Genomic DNA, 16,240 nt, shown 5'->3' with positions numbered 1-16,240 from the left:
CAGGGAACAGAGACCTGAGACTTCCCTGGGAAGCAAGCCTCGATGTCCTGAGGGCCCACTAGGCCTCTCTTTTCACATATTTCCTTCTCCCAGACCTTGGCACTCTGGGCCTGTGATGCGAGGAGTGACACTCTGGGCCTGTGATGAGGGGACTGTTTTAGCAACAGTCCCACTTCTCAAAATCAATTTTCTATCTTAGTCCACTCTGTGCTGCTATAATAGAATATCTGAGACTTTGTAATTTATAAAGAACAGAAATGTATTTCTCACAGTTCTGGAGCATGGAAAGTCCAGGATCAAGGTATTGACATCTGGTGAGGGCCTTCTCATTGTGTAATCTCATGATGGAAGTGCAAAGACAGGGCGTGAGACAGAGAGAGAAACACAGACAAAGGGGCCAAACTCAGAATCCAACCCCATGATAATGACATTAATCAGTTCATGAGGGCCAAGCCCTCATGGTCTAATCACCTCTTAGGGATCTTACTAAATACTGTTATAATGGCAATTAAATTTCAACATGAGTTTGGAAGGGACAAACATTCAAACCATAGCAAACACTGTCTTCATTACTATTGTTAGTAAGTCTTAAAATTGGTGGTGTGATTTCTCCTACTTTTTTCTTCTCTCACAAAGCTAATTTTAGCTATTCTTGTTTCTTTGCTTTTCCATATGAAGTTTAGTTTATCTATATTTACAAAAAAATTATTCTAGGATATTGATAGCAATTGTATTAAACTTATAGCTCAATATAGGATTTGTGGAATTTTCATAATTTTACTATATTAAATCTTTAGATCCATGAACATAGCATGCCCATCTATTTTTTTTAGGTCTTTTATTTCTTTCATTGGTAGTTTGTAGTTAGCATCATATAGATCTTACACATGGTTGTTAGATTCATGTAGTTATTTCATTTTGGAGGGAGTTATTATAAGTGGTATTGTGGCTTAAATTTTGGTTTGTAATCGTTTATTGCTAGTACTTAGAAATATAATAGTTTTTGTTCGTTGCCCTTGCTTACTACTACTTTGCTACATTTACATATTTTAGGAGACTTTTCAAAAAATAGATTTCTTGAAATTTTCAATGAGGGCATTGATATTTAGAAATTTCCATTTTTTCCTAATAAAAGCTACATGTAAAATGATAATTTTTTCAAACACTGCTTTAGATTTATCCCATTAATTTCAGTGTTATATATTCATTATTATTAAATTCAAAATATTTTTAGATATTTAAGATTTTTCTAGATAATAATGGTAATAAATGTGAGAGAGAGAAAATTTAAAAACAGACAAACAGAATGGATACTCTTCCCTGTGTGAGTTGTTTCTTTCAACCATCCTTCTAAATTCACTTTAATCTCTTTGCTTTTTAGAGTACTCAGGTAGTTATTTTACAATGTAATTATTTTGAATATATAATTGTAATCAATAGGATGGCTGGGTATTAGTGGCTTAGATCATAACAACAAAATGATAAGTCCATGTGCAAAGGATTTTAATTATAATTCAGTGGTTAATTGATATAGGGCTTTTCAGATTTTCTGAGCCTGTTTTGATAATGTATATCCTCAAGAGTTTGTCTATTTTATTTAGATGTCAAATTTATTCCACAAATTGATCATAGTGTTCTCTTATTTTCCTTCTAATGTCATAAGATCTGTAGTGATGTTTTCTCATTAATTCCTGATATTATTCATCTACATATGTTTTTTGTTTTTAAGTTTTACCAAACTTTAATTGGAAGTTTATCAATTGTAGTAGTCCTTTCAAAGAGCCAGCATTTTGTTTATTAATTTTCTCTTATCTGATTTCTATTTCATTAATTTTAGCTAATACCTTTAATGGTTACTAAAGTCTTTCCTTTCTTATCTGAAAATTAATGTGCTCTTCTTTCTTCAGTTTTTTTTTTTTTTTTTTTTTGAGACGGAGTCTCACTCTCTTGCCCAGGCTGGAGTGCAGTGGTGTGATCTCAGCTCACCGCAATCTCTGCCTCCTAGGTTCAGGTGATTCTCCTGCCTCTGCCTCCAGAGCAGCTGGGATTCAAGGCACACACCAGCACACCCAGCTAATTTTTGTTTTTTTAGTAGAGATGGGGTTTCATCATGTTAGCCAGGCTGGTCTTGAGTGGCTGACCTTGTGATCCGCCTGCTTTGGCCTCTCAAGGGGTTGGGATTACTGGTGTCAGCCACTGCGTCTGGCCCTTTCTTTAGTTTCTTATGAGAGTAGTATAGAACACTGATTTCATAACTTTCTCTTTTTTCTTATGTAAGTATTTAAAAGATTTACATTTTTTCCTAACATTGCTTTATCTATAGCCCACTAATTTTATTTTTGTTGATTTTTAAGTTTTTGATAAGTCCAAAATATTATCTAATTTTATAATTTTATTTGGCCCAGGTCTTATTCATTAGTATGTTGTTTAACTTTCATATATCTGGTCAACTCCAATATAATTTTTGTTAATCTGCAATTAAATATCTTATGTTCAGAAAACATATTCTATATCAATTCAGTCCTTTCAGTTGTTCTGAAGATTGTTTTCTGGCCAGAAATCTGGCACATTTTGATAAATGTTATATGCTCCCATGAATAAAAAGTTTATTCTGATATTTTTGGTTTTAGTAAGTTAATCTTCTATATCCCTGTTTTTTTATTTTCAACTTGTTATATCAGTTTTTGAGAACGGAATGTTTGAAATTCCTAGCTGTTATTGTGAATTTGTCTATTTCTCCTTTTAGTTTTGCCACATATTTGAAACTCAGTAACTAGTTAAATAGACATTTAGAATTGCTATTTTTTCCTGATCACTTCCTCCTCTATCATTATGTAATACATTTTTATATTCCTGATAATATTTCTTACATTGAAGCCTATTTTGTTAGATATTAATATAAAACCATTCCAGCTTTCTTATGTTTAGTGTTTATATATTGTACCAGTTATTTAGACCCTGTAAACATTTCTGCTTTGCCAATTTGCAAAGTTCTTGATAATATACTTTGATGGACAAAATCTTAATTTTGATGAAGTCAAAGTTACGTGTGCTTTCTTTTGTTACCCTTGTTTTTGGTGTCAGATCTAAGCATTTGTTGCTGTATGAAAGCATGAAGATTTAACCTTATGTTTTGTTCCAGGGATTTAATAGTTTTTGCTCTGATATATTTAGGTCATAAATCCATTCTGAGTTAATTAATGTATTTGATATGAAGTAGGGGTTCAACTTCATTCTTTTGCAGTTGGAAATCCACTTGTCTCTTTACCATTTGTGGAAGAGACTATTATTTCCATAATTAATGGACTTGGCACCCTTATAAATAATGAGCTGGTCATGGACATATGCACTTATTTCTGTTCCATTGGGCTATATAGTCTGTCCTTATGCCTGTACCACACTATTTTGATTACTATTGCTTTGTAGTAATTTTTGAAATTGGGAGTTATGTATCTTCCGTCTTTGTTTTCCTTTTTCGATTTTTTTTTGACTATTTAGTGCCCTTTGAATTCCATATAAATTTGAGGGTTGGCATTTCCATTTCTTCAATAAAAGCTGTTGGAATGTTGACAGGGATTGTATTGAATCTCTAGATCCCTTTGGGTAATATTAACATCTTAACAATATTAAGTATTTATTCTCATGAACACAGAATGTCTATTTAGGTCATCTTTAGTTTCTTTCAGGAATATTTTGTAGCTTTCAGTGTATTTTACCTCCTTAGTTCCAGTTTGGTTTTGATTGTTTATTTCCCTGAATATGGGTTATGTTTTCCTGCCTCTTATTACTGCACAGTAATCTTTGTTTAGATTCCAACATTGTGAATTTTGCCTTATTTGGTGCTGGATATTTTGATGTTCCTAAAAATTTGTTTCTTCTGAGTCTTTGTTTTCGCACGCAATTAATGCATTTCTTGGAAGCTGTTTGATTATTTTATGTCTTGCTTTGTAATTTGATAGGTGGTTCTTGTTCAATATTCAGTCCAGAGGTAATTGTTTCCTACTACCTTCCCAAGTGCTTTACCCAGTGCCTTTTGAATTTTGAGTTTCTCATACTGGCTGTTGGGAACAGACACTGTTCATTATCCAGAGTGACTGCCAGGCACTATTCCCTCTACTGCTATCAAAATAGATGTTCCTCTTCCCAGCCTAACATAGCTTTCTCACACATACCTGCTGATTGCTGTTGTGTAACATATTTTGGAGAAATATTCTACTCATCTCCGGGGTTCTCTGTGTATGTAGCTGTCTCCTCTCTGGGACATAGTCTTAACTCCAGCAGTGTTGGTCTTCTCTGACTCTTAGGTTGGTCTCCTTAATTGAGGGACTTTGCTGGGCTCCACCTTAGTTCCCTGTAGCATAATTAGAAAACTCACTCAAGACAGTAAGCTATGGAAGTTAGTTTACTAATTGTAGGCTCACAATTGTAGGGCTCACATCTTTTGTTTCTTATTTCCAAAGAGTTACAGTTCCTTGTGGTTTGATAACTAATGTTTTGAAAGCCATTTTTTTCATGTATATTGAATTATTATTATTATTTTTCATTGTTTCAGGCAAGTTGATACATGGATTTCCTATTATTCCATCTGGTAATAGATCTCTTCAGGCTAAGGAACTTCCTTTAGTTTTTCTTTTTTTAACTTTTATTCAGGGGTACATGTGCAGATTGATTCTACGGATTGCATGTTGCAGGAGTTGGGAGAACATATTTTGTTACCTGGATAATATGTCTCTCTAATTTTTATTACAAATTGTATTTTTACCCTTAGTTTCGAAAGATAGTTTCTTAGTTGTAAAATTTACTTTTATGTCTAGTAAACCATTGCTCCATTCTCTTCTAGCATTTATTGTTTCTGATGAGAAGAGAGCTTCTAGTTATATAGATCTCTCCACCCTGCCTGTAATGTGATGGGCTTTTACATTTGTTTCCTGTACAGCTATGAGAGTTTCTATTTATTAAAACTCATTTATCTTTATTTTAAACTCATAGAGAAGTTCTCAAAGCTATACAGGAAATAAATAGCAGTTTGACTCTGTAGTGCCTGAAAGTGGAGTTCTTTGTATATATTGTGTGGAATGTTTGTCAGGTATCTTTGACCTGCTCATTTATGTCATTCATTAAATTCACTGCTTTTAACTGTTTATTGTTTTATGCATGATTGACTGACCTCTCCTTTTGATTATCAAATAAACATGTGTCACACCAATTTATACTAGTCCACAGATCAAATGAAGCTCTATTTATTTTTTTAATTGAGTTGAAATTCACATTAATTAAAATTCACCATTTTAATGCGAACAATTTAATAGCATTTAGTACAATCACAATGTTTTGCAAACACCTCTACCAAATTCCAAAATATTTTAATCACTTCAAAAAGGAAACCCCGTACTTATTAAAAAGTTACGCCTCATTCATGTCTACCATTACCCCCTGGCAACTATCACTATGCTTTCTATCTTTATGGATTTATTTATTCTGGATATTTCATATAAAATAAAACAATATGTATTATTTTGTATCTGGCTTTTTTCACTTAGCATAATGTTTTTGAGATTCGTCTATGATGTAGCATGTATCAGTGCTACATTCTTTCTTATGGCTGAATAATATCCCATTTTATGTATATATACAATTTATTTATCCATGGACATTTGGTTATTTCCATATTTTGGCTATTGTGAATACTGTTGCTGTGAACATTCATGAAAAGTATATACTTAAGTGCCCATTTTGAGTTCTTTTGGGTACATACCAAGAGTGGAATTACTGGGTCATTCCACTTTATTTTCCACTTATTCTGTGTTTAACTTTTTGAGTATAAGCCAAACCATTTTTCACAAGACATATACCATTTTACAATCCCATTAGTGATGTATGAGAGTACCTGTTTCTTCACATCCTGGCCAACACTTGCTATTTTCCTTTTAAAAAAAAAAAAAAAGTTTATTCTAACCATTCTAGCATATGTGAAATAGTGTCTCATTCAGTTTTTATTTGTATTTCCTGAATGATGTAATGATGTTGAGCATTTTTTCCTGTTTGCTTGGTGGCCATTTGTGTATCTTTTTTGGAGAAATGTCTACGTAAATCCTCTGCCAGTGTTTCTACTTGGGATTTTGTTTGTTTTTGAGTAGTAAGGGCTCTTTAGATAGTCTATATATTAGATTCTCAGCAAATATATGCTTTGCAAATATTTTTACCTGTTCTCTGCTTTTCTTTTCACATCCATAATATTGTCCATTTCGTCACAGTTTTAAAATGAAGTCTAGTTTATATTTATTTTTTATTGCTTATGCTTTTGGTGTCATATCTAAGAAACCATTGCAAAATCTAAAATCATGAAGACTTACCCCTATATTTTTTTCAAAGTGGTCATCAACGCATTTTGAGCTAATTTTTATAAATTGTGTGTTGTAGGAGTTCAACTGTATTATTTGACGTGTGGCTATCTAGTTGTTACAGAATAATTTGCTGAAGAAACTGTTCTTTCCACATTTCATTGTCTTGGTATCCTTGTTGAAAAATCAATTGTCTTAGATGTATGAGTTATTTATGTGCACTATTCTGTTTCATTGGTGGTAGGCATTTCCTTATGTTAGTACCACACTGTTTTGATTATTGTAGCTTTGTAGTAAGTTTTGAAACTTGGCATCGCAACTGGAAGCTTTGTTCATTTTTTAAAATATGTTTTGAGTATTTTGGACCCCTTACAATTATAGTTGTTTCTTCTTAGGAAAGTTTTACCTGTCTCATAGGCATGAAAAAATCTCTAATATTTTATTTCAATAATTTCATAATTTTGTTTCTTTACCCTCAGGTCTATGAAGTAGGGGTATATACCATATTAATTTGTGTGTTTATATGTGTACATATAAATAGACATATACATATATTAACACATATAAAATACATATATACATGTCTTTTAAAGAATTATGATTTTTATTTTACTGATCTATGATTATTACTAAAACTTACAAAAATGTCTTAAGTATAGAGATCATTGTTTTTATTTTTGTTAAAAGCTGCCAATTTTAAAATGGTTTGTCCAGTCACATAAAATAAAATTGTCATGGTTGAGATTTTGTGATTGCTTTGCCTATGTATATATTAATTTGTCTTAAACTTATATTTTTGTGTTAACAGCATACAGCTGGATTTTTAAATATCAAGACTGAGAATCTATCCAGTCAAGACTATTTATCTAATTATAAATCTATCCAGTTATAGTTATTTTAACCTATTCACATTATTGTAGACCACATGTGTGAAATTTGTTTCTACTTTTGTGATTATAACACTATTTAAAAATTTTAAATTTTTGTATAATTTTCCATTATGTGAATATATCAGGGTGCATGTCTGTTTTATTGTTGGTTGAAATTGATTGTTCTCAATTTTTTGCTATGACACACAGTGCTGTAATGAATATTTTTGTTTATGTATTCTGTTCAAGATTCTTAAAGGTCTTTATCTAATATTGGGTCACAAGATATGCAGTTAATTAAAATATATCAGACTATTTTTCACAATTGGTTTTATTAATACATTTCCAACAGTAGTGTGGAAGAAACTCTGTTATTCCATATCTATGTGAATTCTTGGCATAATCAAATTGTAGATATTAGCTAATTTAAATATATGAATGTGTATATATCACTTTTTATTATGGTAAAATGTACATAACATAAAATTTAACATTTTAAGTGTATTTAAATGTACAATTTAAATACACAGTGGCATTAACTTCAGTCCCACTGTTGTGAAATCATCATCACCATCCATCTCTAGAATTTTTTTCAACTTCTAGACTGAAATTGTATACCCATAAAATAATAACTCCCCATTCCCTTCTCCCTCCAACACCTGAAAACCACCATTCTACATTTTTTCTCTATAAATGTGACTACTCTAGATACCTCATGTAAGTGGAATCATATAGTATTTGTCTTTTTATGACTGGCTTATTTCACTTAGCACAATATTTTTTAAGATTCATCCATGTTATAGCATGTGTCAGAATTTCCTTTTTAAGGCTGAATAACATTCTATTGTACCTATACACACATTTTGTTTTTCATTTATTCACTGATGGGCATTGGGCTACATCCAGCTGTTGGCTATTGTGAATAATGCTGCATTAAACACAGGTAAGCAAATACCTGCAAGATCCTGCTTTCAGTTATTTTAGATATATACTGTATTAGGCTGCCATAATAAAATTTCATAGAATGGGTGGCTTAAACAACAGAAATTTATTTTCTTACAATTCTGGATGCTAGAAGTCCAAGATCAGTTTCTGGAGAGGGCTCTCTTCTTGATTTCAGACAGCCACCTTCTGGTATTGTCCTTACATGGCTTTTCCTTGGTGCATATTCATGGAGAAAGAGATAGCAGTGTTTCTGGTCTGTTTTCTTATAAGGAGATTAATCTTATCAGATAAGGGCCCTGCCTTTATTACCTCATTTAAATTTATCTCCTTAGGGGCCTTATCTCCAATATTGCCTCATTGGAGATTAGGGCTTTAATATATCAATTTGGAGGGACACAAACATTAAGTCCATAATGCATACAAATGTCTCTTTGAGACACTTCTTTCAATTCTTTTGAGCATATACCCAGAAATGGGATTGCTGATTCATATGGCAATTCTATTTTAATTTCTTGAAGAGCCACCATACTGATTTTCCATAGCCACTATACCATTTTACATTCCCATCAGCAATGCACAAGGCTCACAATTTCTCCATATCCTCACCAACACTAGTTATTTTCCATTTTCTTGATACTTGTCATCTGATTGTGTTTGAAGTGGTATCTCATTATGGTTTTGAGTTGCATTTCACTAATGGTTAGTAGTTTTGAGCATCTGTTTATATACTTATTGGCCATTTGTGTATCTTCTTTGGAGAAACACCTATTCAAGTCTTCTTCCCATTTTTTAATTGGGTTGTTTGTTGAATTATAGGAGTTTACAATTTAAAAAAAAATGTTAACCACTTATCAGGCATGTGATTTGCAAATATTTTCTCCTATATTGTGGGTTGCCTTTTCACTAGATTTGATAATGTCCTTTGATACACAAAAGGTTTTATTTTTATAGAACCCAATCTTTATTTCTTGTGCTTTTGGTATCACGTAAAAGAAATCAAAACAGGGAGAAGGCAGAGTAAGATGGCCAAATAGAACCCTCCAGTGATTATCCCTCCTGCTGGAACACCAAATTGAACAACTGTCCACACAAAAAAGCACCTTCATAAGAATCAAGCATTAGCTTGGATACCAGCTTTGTGGAGTAGAGCAACAAGTGGGCTCCTGGAGTCTTCAGTTCCAGGCCATCACTCCTGGATAGGATTTCTGGACCTTCTCTGAGCTAGGGGGTAGCCCACTGCCTTGAAAGGAGAGACTCAGAACTGGCAGCATTCACCACAAACTGACTGAAGGGCCTTTGGGCCTTGAGTGAACATTGGTGGTAGCCAGGCAATACTTGCTGCAGGCCTGGGGCAATGATGGTCACAGAGAGAGACTACTATGCTTGAGGATAGGGGAGTGAAGAGTGGGAAAGACTTTGTCTTGCAGCTTTGGTGCCAGTTCTGCTGCTGTAGAATAGAGGACCAGGTAGATTCCAGTCCCTGGTTCCCAGATGGCATCTCTGAACCCAGTTAGGGCTGGAAGAAACTTACCAACAGGAAGTGAAGGATATGAGCCTGGCTGGACTCACTACCTGCTTATTGTAGAGCCCTTGGGTCTTCAGTGAACATAAGTGGTAGTTAGGCAGTGGTGACTACGAGCCTTGGGTGAAACCCAATGCTATGCTGGCTTCAGGTCTGACCCAGTGCAGTCACAGGTGGTGGTTGCCACAGGGTGCCTGAGTCACCCCTCCTCTTGTTCCAGTCAGCTCAGCACACACAGAGAGACTCTGTTTGTTTGCAGGAAAATAAGAGAAGAGAACAAGAGTCTCTGCCTGGTAATCCAGGGAATTCTTCTGAATCTTACCCAAGACCTCCAAGGCAGTGCATCTGCAAGTCTGCAAGAGCCACAGTGTTACTAGGCTTGGAGAGCCCCCTAATGCAGATATAGCTGCAGTGACCAAAGACTTCAATCACAACACTGAAGTCTCTTTGAATACCTAGAAGGCCTTCCCAAGGAGGATGGGTACATAAAAGCCCAGACGGCGAAGACCACAATAAATACCTGACTCTTCAATGCCAAGACATCAACAAACATCCACAAGCATCAAGATCATCCAGGAAAACATGACCTCATCAAATGAACTAAATAGGGCACCAGTGATCAATCTTGGGAAACAGATGTGTAACCTTTCAGATGGAGAATTCATAATAGCTATTTTGAGGAAGCTTAACAGAATTCAAGATAACACAGAGAAGGAATTCAGAATCCTGTCAGATAAATTTAACAAAGAAGTTGAAATAATTAAAAAGCATCAAGCAGAAGTTCTGGAGCTGAAAAATGCAATTGATATACTGAAGAATGCATCAGAGACTCAACAGCAGAATTTATCAGGCAAAATAAAGAATTAGTGAGCTTCAAGATAGGCTATTTGGAAATACACAGTCAGAAAAGACAAAAGAGAAAAAGATGAAGCATGTCTAGAAGATCTAGAAAATCGCCTCTAAAGGGCAAATCTAAGACTTATTGGCCTTAAGGAGGAGGTAGAGTGAGAGGTTGGGGTACAAAGGTTATTCAAAGGGATGGTAACAGAGAAGTTTCCAAACCTAGAAAAAAGGTATCAGTATTCAAGGACAAGAAAGGTATAGAACACCAAGCAACTTTAACCCAGGTGAGACTACCTCAAGACATTTAATAGTCAAACTCCCAAAGGTCAAGGATAAAGAATGGATCCTAAAAGCAGCAAAAGAAAAGAAACAACATACAATGGAACTCCAGTACATTTGTGAGCAGACTTCTCAGTGGAAACCTTATAGGCCAGGAGAGAGTGGTATGACATATTTAAATTGCTGAAGGAAAAAAAAGAAAAAATTTGTATCCTAGAATAGTATATCTGGCAAAAATATTCTTCAAACATGGAGAAGAAATAAAGACTTCCCCAGAAAAACAAAAGCTGAGGGATTTCATCACCACCAGACCTTGCCTATAAGAAATGCTAAGGAGAGTTCTTCAATCTGAAGGAAAAGGATGTTAATGAACAATAAGAAATCATCTGAAGTAAATACACAAAAAAACACAGAATATTATAATACTGCAATAGTGTTGTATAAACACTCATATCTCGAGTAGAAAGATTGAAAGATGAACCTATAAAAATAATAACTACAACAACTTTTCACAACACTGTATACTAAGATATAAATAGAAACAACAAAAAGCTAAAAAGGGGGGGATGAAGTTAAACTGTAGAGTTTTTTACTAGTTTTCTCTTTGCTTGTTTGTTTATGCAATCAGCATTAAGTTGTTGTCAGTTTAAAATAACAGGTTATGTGATATTATTTGCAAGGCTATGGTAACCACAAATCAAAAAACACAACGGATATGTATATATACCACCAGAGAAAATCACCTTCACTAAAAGGAATACAGGAAGGAAAGAAAGAAGGAAAAGACCACAAAACAACCAGAAAACAAGTGACAAAATGGCAAAAGTAATTCCTTATGAGTAATAACATGAAATATAAATGCACTAAACTCTCCAATAAAGAGACATAGAGAGCTGAATGGATAAAAACACAAGACCCAACAATCTGTTGCCTACATGAAACACACTACACCCAGACGGACACACACATAGGCTAAAGAGTTAAAAAAAGTTCCATGCAAAACCAGAAAAGAGTAGGAGTAGCTATACTTATATCAGGAAAAAAAAATAGATTTCAAGACAAAAAGCATAAAAAGAGACAAGGTCATTGAATAAAGAAATCAATTCAGCAAGAGGATATAACAATTCTTAATATATATGAATCTAACACAGGAGCATCCAGATATATAAAGCACATATTATTAGAGCTAAAGAGAGAGACCCCTATGCAATAATAGCTGGAGACTTTAACACCCTACTTTCAGTGCAGCATTGGACAAATTATCCAGACAGAAAATCAACAAAGAAATATCGGGCTTAATCTCTACTATACAACAAATGAACCTAATAGCCATATTCACAGAACATTTCATCCCACAGTTGCAGAATACACATTCTTCTCCTCAGCTCATGGATAATCCTCAAAGATAGGCCATATGTTAGGCCACAAATCAAATCTTTAAAAAGTCAAAACATTGAAATTATATCAAGTATCTTCTCTGACCACAATGGAATAAAACTAGAAATGAATAACAAGAGGAATTTTGAAACTATATGAACACCTGGAAATTAAACAATATGCTCCTGAATGACCAGTGGCTCAATGAAGAAATTAAGAAGGAAATTTTAAAATGTCTTGAAACAAATGAAAATGGAAACATGATGTACCTAAACCTGTGGGATACAGTGAAAGCAGTACAGGGAAGTTTATCGCAATAGGCACCTACATCAACAAAAGCAGAAAAACTTCAAATTAGCAACCTATTGATACATCTTAAAGAACTAGAAAAACAAGGGCAAACCAAACCCCAAATTAGTAGAAGAAATAAAGATCAGAGCAGAAATAAATGAAATTGAAATAAAAAAATACAAAAATCAATGAAATGAAAAGTTATTTTTAAAAAAGATAAAATCAACAAACCTTTAGCCAGACTAAGAAAAAAAGAAGATAAAATAAATGAAAATAAAATCAGATAAAAAAGTAGACATTGCGTCTGCTGCCATGGAAATTCAAAGGATCATTAGAGGCTTCTAGGAGCAACTATATGCCAATAAATTGGAAAACCTAGAAGACATTCCTAGACAGATACAGCCTACCAAGATTGAACTATGAAAAAATCTAACAACTGAGGAGACCAATAACAACTACTGAGATTGAAGCTGTAATAAAACAGGTCACTTCAGCCAGGCCTGGGAAGTTCTGAATTCATTTACCCAACATAAGCTGGACTTAGCACTTCAGTTCCCATCTCATCACCAAGATGGTAAAGCCCAAGTACAAAAGGACAGTGCACCATCAACCTCTTCGATGCCAGCACAAACCCAGACTGAGAGCAGGAAGCAGGAGGTCAAAGCATGAGGGACCAGGCCACAGTCTCAGGCCTGAATATGTACAGGCAAAAGAAATACAAGAACAGCTGTGGTAAGATCATTAAGCCCCTGGAATATCAATCAAAGGTGGCTTCTGGCACAGTGGCAAAAGTGCAGCCAAATATCAAATAGTTTGAAAATGCACATGTGATTAAGCAGTCATGATTACAAAAACTTCAAGAGGGAGTGGATACAGTTATGAAGGATTCATACAGTTGTCATGAAACAAAGCAAGTTACCAATGTCTCTTCTCTAAGATTGAATCCAGCCTCAACTCAAAGGTGCACATTCCTGATACTGAAAGTTCCTGATACTGAAAGTTTTAAAACTACATTTGGCCCTATGTCACAAAGGAAGCAACCAAATTTATTTGCAAGTGATATGCAGTCTTTTCTAGAAAATGCTGAAATGTCCACTGAGAGCTAGACCAGTTTCTAGAAAAGATCATGAGTCAGTAACTGAAGACACTGGTGGGATAAATGAAGCACAAGAAGAGACATGTAAAAAGGGACAGTCCAAAGGAATATAGGGTGAGCTCTCCAGGGTTATAGATTCACCAGATGTTGTAGTTCTGGTTGCTGATGCTAGAGATCCAGTGGGTACCCGTTCCCTTCACATTGAGCCTTGAGCCATACTTGAAAAAGAATAAACCCTGGGAACACGTTATGTTTGTACATAACAAATGTGACCTTGTTGCAACCTGGGCAACAAAATGATGGGTTGCTGTCCTCTCCTTGGATTAGCCAACACTTGCTTTCCATGCAAGTCTTGCTGACCCCTTTCACAAAGGAGCATTTATTCAGCTTCTGTGGCAGTTTGGAAAGTTGTACACTGACAAGAAACAGATGAATGTTGGGTTCATTGGCTATCTAAATGTTGGCAAGAGCTCTGTGATATAAACATAGTGTTCCAAGAAAGTTTGCAATGTGGTCCCCATTGTAGATGAAATATCTGGAAATACATTACCTTGATATGTTGGTTATGCTTCATTGACTGTTCAGGTTTGGTATACTCTTCTGAGGACTTGAAGACAGACATTGTGCTAAAAGGAGTTAAGTAGGAAAAATTAAGACCCCTGAAGACTGCATTGATGTTGTACTTGAACAAGTAAAGCCAGAATATATCAGCAAGACATAAAAGATTAATTCTTGGGAGAATGCTGAGGACTTTATTGAGAAGCTTAACTTTCTGGATTGGAAAGTTACTAAAGGGTGGAGTAACTTACTGACTTACTGACTGTGGGTGGATAGTCCTCAATGACTGGCTGAGAGGGCTGGATTCCTTTCTTTGTCAAGCTGCTTAATGGAGAGTCACCTGTGGCCCCCCAGCTTTCACCCTCCTAATCTGTGGAAGTTGCCACAGAAGCAACCCAGAACAATCCAGAAGAGGAAGTAACAGAATGAATACCAAAACTGTAGGTGAAGTGACAGAATCTGTGATTGAAAAAGAAAAAGAAGAGAATAGTCACTGGATGCTAACTCAGAGATGCAACCAATTCTTGTGCATGGGTTCAGCAAAACTTTGGCAAACTCAGTGTGGTGCCTCAGTCTTCTGGGGATGACCTCGTTCCTGTGGATATGTCATATCTGGAGAAAGAGCTTGAGAGCTTTTCTATTGAAGAAGAGGAGCAGAAGCAAGAGATGATGAAGAGTCTTACTAGGAATCTGAGGAAGAACATATGGAAAAATCACACCAAAGCCATTATTAAAGCTCTAGATGAGAATATTGCTAAATATCAGAAGTTTTTAGACAAAGCTAAAGCTAAAAAGTTTTCAGGAGTCAGAGTATCCAAGGTACTAAGTGAAAAGATATTTGAAAAACATGAAGAGCAGAGAAAAATATCTGAAGAAGATGCAGATGATACACAGCATTTACCAAAAAAGGAAATAAGCAGAACACAGAGGGAAGAGGAATATTCAAGTAAAACTTGCAGGATGCTTACATCTAAGGAATGGAAGTGAGCAGTACAGCAGGAACAATCCAAAAAAATTTGTGTGTACTACTATGAAACACACAATGTGAAAAATACAAACGGGAACGAAAAGAAGACCAATGACTCAGAGGGACTGAAGCAGAAACACAAAAATTCAGATATTAGCAGTAACGTTTAAAAGGTTGTGTATTATACAAAAATATGCACAAAAAGAAATCATTGTAAAATGCAGTATCCTGAAGCTTTTCCCCAGTGTCATCTTCTAAATGTTCTACAGTTTTAGCTCTTAAGTCCTTGATTCATTTTGAGTTAATTTTTATATATGGTCTAAGAATCCAACTTCATTTAGTTGTCTGTGTATATCCAGTTTTCCCAATACCATTGGGTGAAAAAAATTGTTCTTTCCCCATTGAATGATCTTGGCATCCTTTGTGAAAATCATTTGTCCCTGTATGCAAGGATTTATTACTGGGCTTTCTATTCTGTTCCATTAGTCTGTATGTCTGTCTTTTTGGCAGCACCACACTGTTTTGATTATTGCAGCTTTGTAGTAAGTTTTAAAATCAGGAAATGTGAGACTTTCAACTTTGTTTTTCTTTTTCAATATTTTGGCTATTTGGAGTCTCTTGAGAAAGATTTTTGTTTTTCACAAAAAAAATGTTATTGGGATTTTGATAGAGATTGCATTGAATCAATAGCTTTGTGTGGTGTTAACACCTTAATATTGTGTTCCAACCCATGAACATGATATGTCTTTCTATTTATTTGTGTCTTCTTGAATTTTTTTCAACAATTTTTGGTAATTTATAGTATACATTATTCCACCACCTTGGTTGAGTTTATGCCTAAATATTATTTGATTGTATTTTAAATGGAACTATTTTCCTAATTTCCCTTTTGGATTGTTTATTGTTAATGTACACAAACATAACTGATTTTTGTGTATCAATTTTGTATCCTACTACTTTGCTGAATTTATCAGATCTAACACTTTTCCCATCTCTCAGTGAAAATCTGAGTTGTTTCCACCTTTTGGCCATTGTGAATAATGTGACAATGGACATGGGTGCATGGATATGCAATACTTCCTAGAGATCCTGCTTTCAATACTTTTGGATATATACCCAAAAGCAGGATTAACTGATCACATGGTAATTCTA

At 34.6% G+C, this 16,240-nt stretch overlaps 1 protein-coding gene and 1 pseudogene across 13 annotated transcripts in view; both read left to right on the top strand.

Annotated features, from left to right (window-relative positions):
- Positions 1-16,240, top strand: part of ZPBP (zona pellucida binding protein) — a 261,637-nt gene that overhangs the window by 136,009 nt on the left and 109,388 nt on the right. The gene's annotated exons all lie outside the window — the stretch shown is intronic.
- Positions 194-15,258, top strand: LOC117977908 (nucleolar GTP-binding protein 2-like; annotated as a pseudogene).

The sequence above is a fragment of the Pan paniscus genome, chromosome 6 (genome assembly GCF_029289425.2).
Source record: "Pan paniscus chromosome 6, NHGRI_mPanPan1-v2.0_pri, whole genome shotgun sequence".
NCBI lineage: Eukaryota > Metazoa > Chordata > Mammalia > Primates > Hominidae > Pan > Pan paniscus.
This window is presented reverse-complemented; position numbering and strand designations above follow the sequence as displayed.